Below are 10,070 nucleotides of genomic sequence, written 5' to 3'. Positions count from 1 at the left end.
TGAAATAACCCTTAATCCTCTCCTAACTGCAGGTAAGAAACAAATTTTGTTATTTTGATTTCTAAATTGTGGAACGATATCAGGAGATTAATGTATTATCCTTGTATGTATGTGCAGCAGAAGAGGCTAGCTAGCTATGTTTGCTTCCTTAAAGCTTTGCAAGTGCTTTAAACAAAAATTGCCTAGGTGAATTAAATTAAATTAGGAGAAAAATACTCTTTAGCATGTATCATATATTCTGTACTTATGAATATACTGATCTTGTGCTTCTTGCTGAGATTTATTTGAGTGGTGTTGATTTTTCTGTTGTTTTTCTGTGGAATACATTTATTCACAAGTATTTTGTAGAAACCTGTAAGGTTTTAAGTTTTCAAGTTAGTGCTTGTGTGCAATCTGAACTGATTTTCCAAATTTAGAAATTGTTGAATATGGTGTTACAAAATGTAAAAGCATTAAACAGGAGTATAGTTGTTTCTGTTTGATTTATTCAGTAACTTGCCTAAAGGACAAATTTTATGTGCTAAGCTATGGTTGTAGTTGTTGTTTTCTAGAAAACACATAGTTGGAATTATTTACATTTTAAGCAAATATCCTAATGACTTGGGAAAATTCTTAGCAGTAAATTAATTGGAATTGTGAGAAGAATCAAATTCAGTGGAACTCAGAATTTAAGATTGGTTGACAAATTGTATTAAAAGTAGCTGGTTGATTTTTTTCATTTGTGTCTTATATAGTGTTCTGTTTATTTTTGAATGGTGACTGTATGGTTGACAAAATTTATCAAATTTAGAGAGCAATATTATAAATAAATTGCATAGAAGTATGTGCTCAAGAATGAGAGGGGAAGGGATGCTAGAATTAAGGCAGTGCTATGATTTGATATAAAAATGTTTTGGTGTTTAACCTGTGTTTTTGCTACAAATTGTGTTTGCTCATGTTAATCAGCACCATCTCTGAAGTCTACTTGAGACATAATAAGGAATAATCCATTTGCTACTTATTGTGTGTGTTAACCACATCCCCAGATAAGGGGGATCTGATCCTGATTTATCCAGTGAATTAACAGTTTTGCTTATATTTGTAGTTGCAGCCATTTCAGTTTAAAAAGGAGACATGAATGTGAACTAATTATAAACAGAGTGGTATGTCAGATCTCAAAATATTACTTAAAAAGTATACTGTTCAATAGTGTAGCCACTAGCCATATTCTGACTATGGACCAGGTTGTTGTGGTTAGTTGAAAATGTGATATGCTGAAAGTGTGAAATGCATACTGGATTTTGAAAACTTAGTACAATTTGTAAAAGAATAAATATTTTAAAGATATTTATTACATCTTGAAATAATATTTGGCATGTTTAGTAAGTGTTTTAAAAATTGTATTTTTTATCATTTTAAGATAGTTATTAGAAAATTCAAAATTACGTGTGTAACTTGCATTATAATTTTGTTGAACAGTATTGCTTTAGAGAAGAAGTAAATCAGTATTTCTTTTAGCCTTCTAAATGGTGTGTCAAATATGTACCATTTAGGAGGTCAAGTTAAATTTGCTCTGTGGAAGAATCACTTAACTTTCAGAGTATATTCTGATAATTTCCATTACGTAAGATGTAAAGATCTGTTAATTTAAAACTCACATGTCTTAAAGTTGCATGTCAGGTCAAACGTTTTTAAGGGTTTCTGTTGATTTTCTGCAAATGGCTTAAACCAGTGTATGGATATACATCTAGAGAACATAGTAGACATATTGAATGCTTTCAGAGCAGTAATGTACTGGTACATTTGGTAAAGGAATGTACTTTAAGTGTTTAACCCAGGACTGTTTCCACAAGGTCACAGGATTATTTTAGATGGAGTAAAATAATCTAAAATAATAATAATATTTCTGTGAAATAGAAAGTAAGTTTCACTTATCGCGTATTCTTTCTGTTTATATACCAGATTTCATTTAAGTTCATGAAATAATGCTTAACATTTAGTGATTTAACTAGTGAAGCAGTAAAACTTTGGGCTTGCTTGTGCATAGTAACATGGAATACTTATATCTATTTTCTTTTGTCACAGTCTTTGGTGACTGTTGGCTATTGAAAAGGACATCTTTTAACTTCTCTAGTTCTTAAATATCTGAGTTTCTTTGTGGCTGTTTAAGTGATTCAGGAAAAAAACAAATGTAAAATACAAGTTTCTTAGGAAATCAGAAGTTGTTTCTTACTACTTTGGGGAGAGACTTTTTCCATATACCTCATATGTAAAATAATGCAGATGCTTTTGTGTGTCTTTGGATTCTTCTGGGTAGAAGGTTAGTTCTTGTAATTTTGATAGAAAAGCCTAAATTTGTATTGTGTTTTTGCTTTCATGCCAGAAAATGCAATAGATTGTGGTATTATATTTCTTTTAACTCATTGCTGCATAAATGAGAATTTTAGCTTTATGGTAGTTGTATTATTTAGATTTGTTAATTTATGTTGTAATTAAAAATGGGATTCCACAATCATAAGTACATTTAAAATTTGTGGGTTAATATTGCATGAGACCTTTGAAACCTTATGCTTGCTACTTCCAGGTGCAATTATTTAATTATGGCTTTTGGTATGGTGTGTGTGTGTGTGTGTGTGTGTGTGTGTATGTGTATGTATGTATGTATGTATGTATAAACTTGTCAAAGTATGTGACAGTGTTAATTATCCCTCAGGGAAGAAATGTTAAGTGTATCTGGGTACATTCAGGAAAATGTTGAATGAGATATAGGAAAACCAGAATTACTTGTACTAGGGAGATTTGTCTTAAATCCCATTTTTTGTTTTAATTAATAAGTTATTCTTTAGTTACATAATTAGGTCTAATATACACATCCAGGATGGCCTTTTGGTAGATATCATTGTCAAATTAAATGCATGACTTTAAAAGTGTTTGATTATATGTCAATAGGAATATTTCTTTGATAAAGGTTGATAAAGATTTAATTTCTAATGATGGTATTTTAGGTTTTAAGTATTGAAGGCCTATGGGCCAATACATTTTAAACACAGGGAAATAATATGTTTTTTGGTTTACGTTTATACTTTTTACATTCTATATTTTAGATTAGGGTATGAAAATCAATTCACCAGTGAGCGTGAAGGGAAATTATTATGAACATCCCTTTGTTTTACAGAAAGTTATGGACGAGAGTTGTTTAGTAATGTGTTGACATTTATGTTCTATTTATCAAAGGATGTGCTTCCTTTTCCACTTAGAGTCAGCACTTGTGTAAACAGCAAAAGTTTAGAAAGGTGCTGGATTTCTAAGTTAACCTTGAATTTCTTTTCCTGTATAGAGGGTACAAACATGTACTCCTAAATATTAATGGGTTTGGGCTGAATCTACGTTAAAGAAGATATTCAAGAGTAATTGTAAATCATTTTTGGATGAGGGAAGGCCTTATTGGGGGGTAGATATTACAGTTTCAAGTTTATATTAATCATATGTTGACTAGCAAAACCTGAAATCAGCTTCCATAATACTTGTAAATACTATAATACTTGCAAATTTTGTTAAATTTATAAGAAAGGAAAAGAAGTAGCATAAGTTCTAAATCAGAAGTTGGCAATTTGCACATAAGAGTAATTTTCTGAGGATAAACTGTGTTTCTGATGGTTGCCATATCTCTCACTATTGTCCAGTGTAGATTAGAACTTTGCTAATTAAAGGGTGATCTTCAGACTAGGAACATCTCTATCACAGGTGTGATTGTTAAAACTCAGAATGTTGTTTTCCCCTAACCAGAAGTACTGAGTCCGAATCTGAATTTAATAAGATTGCTAACTGAATTGTGTGTCTATTGAGGTTGGAAAAATCCTGCTACTGAAGCAAGACTGTTCAGATCCATGCTGTGCCACTATTGGCATGCCACTTTATATAAGTTATGGGATATTTTTGTTCTTCAGTTTCCCAAGTTGTAAAATGAAGATTAAGTTGATCTCCCCATTGTATAATTGTTGTGAGGATGAAATGAATTTGTTGAAAGTTTTGTTAACCACATAAATTGGATCCCTAAAGTGGATACAGCATGATAAAAGTAGGTGAGACAGTTTAGCAGCATGCCCTCACTCTTGCTGGTGTTTGCTCCAGTGCATCCACATCCTACTTATAGGAATAATTACATCTTAATTCATCATCTAATTATTGAGTACATATCAAGCAGTTTGTTTTTAATGTGAATAAAAGCAGGTTTTTTTTAAAACTTGAGCTAAAACAGAAAACTAGCCTAAAAGTGTTGATCATAGATGAAGAAATACTCAATCCCTTCCAAAAAAATATGAGTAAACTTAATGATACTTAAAAAGAATGCCTTGGGGCTGGGGCTGTAGCTTAGTGGCAGAATGCTTGCCTAGCATGTGTGAGGCACTGGGTTTGATCCTGAGCACCACATAAAAAAACATAAAATATATGTATTCTGTCCATCTACAACTACAAAAAAAAAGTTTTAAAAAGTATTTATAAGAATATTATGACTATGACTGCCCAGTAAAGTATAATAAAATTTTTTAGATAGTTGTGTTAGTTAATATTTTCCCCTCTTTAAATATCCCATTTTAAGAGTTTGTGATTTTATTCAGAATGCAGTAATTTCAATATTTGTAAAATTTACACTCATAATAGTATAGTTTACCAATTACTTCAACATAATGTAGTGTAATTCCAGGCAAAACAGTGAGTTGGAATTCGAAAAAAAAATATTAAATAACTCACATTCTTTACTTTTTTCATAATTGTGAGATTTAATATTATTCACTTAAAGATTATTTAGCTATCATTTCTATTTGCTTATAGGAAGTAGTTGATAATTACAGTAATCCTAATTGTGTCTCTCATATATGCCAGTGGAGCAGAAGGACACATTTACCATTGAATGACTCAAAACATTTATCCAAAGTAGTGATTGATTGAAAATAATATCTCCCCCACATAAGGTCACATTTTTATTAGCTGTCTATTATGTTCAATGATGATAATGTAAGGAGAAAGTGGGTGAAAACCTTGGGTACTTTTTAAAAACCTAAATGGTTATTTCAAAGCAACATGAAGCAAATTGTTAATTTTCTTTCTGCAAGTAAATGATTGGTACCTTATTCTCTCCTTGAATGTGTTGCTGTAACAGAATGTAGATTATGTTTAATTATGAGGAAAATCAACAAGTCTTGCTTAGAGTACAAGAGCATTCAGATTGAGAAAACTGAATGGGAAAACTTTACCTTCCATTCTCCTCTTTTCTACAAATATAACAAAACCACTTGTAGATCTATTAGATGTACAGGCATATAAAGTGATGATTTTTTCTTTCCATATTTCTTTAGACAATAATTGTATTTAGGGGGGCTAGGCTTGTGGCTCAGTAATACAGTGTTTGCCTAGCATGTGCGACACCCTGCGTTCAATCCTAAGCACCACATAAAAATAAATAAATAAAATAAAGGTATGTGTCCAACTACAACTAAAAATTAAATTAAAAAAAGAATTGTGTTTGGGCATTTCATTAGAATTTAAAGGATGAAATATCTTTAAACATTTAATATGTTTTTTGCATCTGGATCATGGAAGTTTTTGCTTCTTCCCCCATTTTCATAGTCTAGGAGATAGTTGACAATACCTGGAGACATTTTGCTTTTCAAAACTTGGGGAAAAAGGCTCTAGTATACAACAAAGAATTGTCTCCCTTCAGGAGATCTTAATGAAATAAAACATATATATGTTTCTGTTATGTTTTACTAGGAATATTGAAATAACTTTTCACTACAGAATGCAAGTCACCTTTGTATTGTCTTAGTGATGAAAATAAAAACCAAATGAAGAGCATGGCTTTCTCACCAGTGTGTAATTTAGTGTCAAAATCTAATATAATGTAATCATTACTTTCTGCAATCATAGAAAGTAATGTAATTGCCTCTTCGGAAAAAAGGTGAGAAGAGAGTATCAATATCAAATTTGGAGAAATGGTAAGAGTAAGGGAAGCATCTGGAAGATATGGGAAGGATCAGTCTCTAACCACAAATTCTGCACACCTCTAGTTCTCCCACCTCCTACCACATATCAGGCTTTCTAAAACTTTACTTTTTATTTTTTGCCTTAGATAACTTAGCTAAAAATTATTCCAAAATTATGTAAAATAAATGTAATTTTCCATTATTAAACTTTTGTTTTCCATAACACATTAAAAGGAAAATTAAATAATAAAAACAGACATAATAAATTCTTGTTTGATATAATCATTTAAATATCTTTTTATACAGCAGTAATTCAAACAAAGAATACTTCCCTTACTTAAAATGTAACATTTTATATTAATGAATCAGGAGGCTAAAACACTAAAATTGTCAGATTCAGTAAATCCTTCAAATATTTCATCTATAGAGGCACAGCAAACACTTAGTGTAAATTATAAAAGGTTTTTTTTTTTAATATATAAATTCCAGGTCAAAATATATCAAATCAAACATATATCAACTTTACTTCTCAATTTACTTCTCAATGTAATCATATTTTGTTGACTCTAAATAACATCGTCTGGTAACTGATAATGACATTAAAATTTGTATCATCTTTCTGCTAAAATATAGTAAGCTCTACTCTGAGCCCCTCATTCATAGGTCTTACATCCTGTTATCCCATCATCAGCAATAAAGCCAGTGAGATTATTCTAAAATGTAAACGTCCCCATGTTATTCCTGTCTTTGCTTAAGAATAAAATCTGAGTTTATTAAAGGACCAAGCAATGTACTCTCTAATTTCTCTTTTGCCTATTTTCCCTTTGTTATAGAAATATATTGTGCATTTCAATCAAATTAAAGTCTTTCAGTTCCCTTAACTGTCTAATATATTTCTAGTTAGGCAGATGATGATGCACCTCCTGAAATCCTATTTTCTTTTCACGGACCTCTCAGTCTCACTCTGCTCCATCTGGAAATATTCAACTCCTCTTTTGTTATCCTTATAAAATCTCCCTTTTGTGAACATATACTTTATATAGTCAACTTGATGACTTGCTGCTTCCCGACAGTTCTATTTTGGAAATATTTGCAAAACTGCATTTATTACCTCATATCACAATTATTCATTCACATCACTATTTCCATTTGCTGACTATGAAAGAAAACCTTTCTGGTTTTGGCATCTGCCTTGGCAGTAGCAGTCCGAGCAGACAGCCTGGAAGACCTCCTCTTGGGCTTCTTCTTAGCCTCACATTCTTCAGAGCTGACCTTCCTCTGGAGCTTCCTGGTTGAGAGCACAAGGCTCACGCAGGTGCTGCAGGCAGTGGCTCTCAGGAACCTTCTGAAACTGTGCTGCCTGGCCACTGCTGCTGTTCCCACCACATGAGTTGCTGTGACACACCAAGTATTCAATTATTTTAATGCAGTTTTTACCATAATTGAGACATAATTATAGGCAATTTTAAATCTCTAAATTTTGTGATTTTAGCTACAACACACTTTATAAAAATCAAATCCTTACTATTATGTTTTGTTTATTCTGCTTTCTAAATAAGTTCTCATTTTGTCATTATTGCCAGTGCTTACAACCCTCCTTTCTCTTATCTCTAGCCTAGAGAACAGTGACCTGCCCCTAGTTGCTCTTCCTGTCATGAGCCTCTCTCAAGTGTGCCATTCTCCCCTCTCACAAGCATTAGTTTCTAAAATAAACATTTAACCATGCCATACCCACAAAAGTAAGAAAGTATTCTATTATTTATGCAGTAAACTCAATATTTATTCATATGTTCCCCAGCTCTTCCAAGCATGATCACAAATAGTCTTCCAAATTCCCTGTAATACTTGTACACATAATTCCTTTGCTTCACACAATTCCTATCTCTTCTGATTTTTATTGCTTCTCTGTCACTATTTACGCTTAACATTTGCCAACATAGCCTCCATTGCCTCTAGCTCTTAAAGCTCCACCTTGAATTCTCTATTTTTCATGACCCAAAGAATTTCTGCTGTACCATCATTACTTTCCCATCCTAATAGAAGTGAGAGCTTATTAATCTAATTTCCATATACTTTTTCAAAAGCTTTAATCACAACATTAAGTGTGCTTTGTCTCAGTTTTTACAAATAGATATCTTCTCCATTATGATGCAAATTCTTTCAAGATTGGTATCATATTGTATTATTCTTTATATCATCAACATCTAGTATATAAAAGGAAGAATGAAAGAATAATCTAAATATAAAATATATCTAAAGTTTCTAGTTACTGTGTATTATATCTAATATTCAGAGCTATAATATTAATTCTATATTTTGTGACAAGGAACTTTTCTTACAATAATTTTATAGTGCAAGTGGACACAAACTTTAAAGCCCAAATGAAAGCCCCACACCACTTACTTACCCCAGTAATAAATGATACTTTTGGATTATGCTAATAAAATCTAACCTTCCATTAGATAGATGATTTCTGAATATTCTTGAATAAATTACCTCTTAAACAGAATAAAATTAGAATGGCATTCACTTTTTTAATTAGCAGTTTTTAAGACAGGCAGAGATACAATTTACATACTTAAATACGCCCATCTATTATACATATATATTATATATTATACATATCATACATATATTTTTGTCAGACCTACTATTTCTCTATCCTCTAATAGATAATGAAACAAAGGTACTTGCGTTTCTCAAGTGGAAAATAATGCTTCTGTGGATGTGGGGAGTAGTTTTTAATTGTCTGCTATTACCTATGGAATAAATTTAAAAGAAGAGTTAAGTCTGATCACTTAGAAATGCTTGGCTTTAATGCTTATAAAAATTGAACTTACACATTCTGAAAAACACATTTTTTAAATCAAACTTAAGCTCATTTCACTTTCTCTCTTTAATATGTCATCAACACAAAAGCTTTTATCTCTTCCACTCTAAAGAAGAATATGATATTGTGGATAAGTGAAGGAAACAGCAAAATTATAGAAATTAAATATTCTGTGTCACAAGTCTTTTATGAGGAATAACATTTGTTTGATTTTTATTTTTTGAAAACTAAACATGTAAATGCTAATTCTTTAAAAATTGGAATGGAACTTATTGATGTCTATTACCAGTATCCTTATTTTCACTGTGTCACAAAGGGGAAGTTGTGCCCATCAGGCCAAGAAACTACTCCTACATATTACACAAGAGAACTTAAAAAAAATCTAAGGGAAATTGGACAGTGGCATTTGCAAAATCAAGCAGCATGATACAAAAATTTGGAATCTATCTGTGTAAGTCAGTAGGATGATTTTATTCAAAGAGAAAAAGTCTCCACTATCTCTCAGATTGGCAAAATCAGTTTCCTTTGTCAAAAAATTGCTTAAAATTCCAAAAGGTAACATTGATATGTCAGTGACTTGTTCAGATGGCTATCCCCTACCTTACCTAAGCCAATTAAACATCACTAGAAATTTTGTTCATATTGTTTTGTCTTTATTAAAGTATAAGCAGGAAGAATTCCTCACTGTCTCAAAACTTGCTATTTTTTTCTCAATTGTTTTGTGACTTCCTGGCTATTAAGTAGATGGAATAATATTTATTGCTCAGACAACTGGGGCATCTGAAAATGAAGGGAAGTCCATCTTCCTTAGGCACTCTGTCCTGGTGGATGACTCCAGGTTCCAGTGCCAAAACAAATCAGCAGAAAAACTTTGTCTCAGAAGTATCTCATTGTGTGTTAAAATGGCAAAGATAACAAACTGAGGTGGGTGTTTGTTTTTTAGAATGCAACACAATTACAAAATATACTAAATTAATTTTCCAAAACAGTCTAATAAGCTCTCTCAGAAATTCCAGTGATGCAGTGGTTATTTGCATTTTCCTGATTATATTCTATTTTTTCCTCAGAGGGAGACCTATGTCCAAAGGGAACAAGCCCTATCAATTGAGTGTCATAGCAATCAGGCAGAAGCTTCAGCATATCAAAATGCCAGAAATCAGACAACAGAGAGAGAAGATGAACGTTTAAATAATAGAAAACTCTTCAGTAGTGCTGAAGTTTGGTATAGAAAGAAAAAGGGAGGCAAGAAGAAACTAAAGAGTTAATGAGGAAATAAT

This window comes from Marmota monax, unplaced genomic scaffold (genome assembly GCF_021218885.2).
Source record: "Marmota monax isolate L192 unplaced genomic scaffold, Marmota_monax_Labrador192_F-V1.1 WCK01_AAM20220418_F8-fsc00797, whole genome shotgun sequence".
NCBI lineage: Eukaryota > Metazoa > Chordata > Mammalia > Rodentia > Sciuridae > Marmota > Marmota monax.
Note: the sequence above shows the minus strand (reverse complement) of the source record.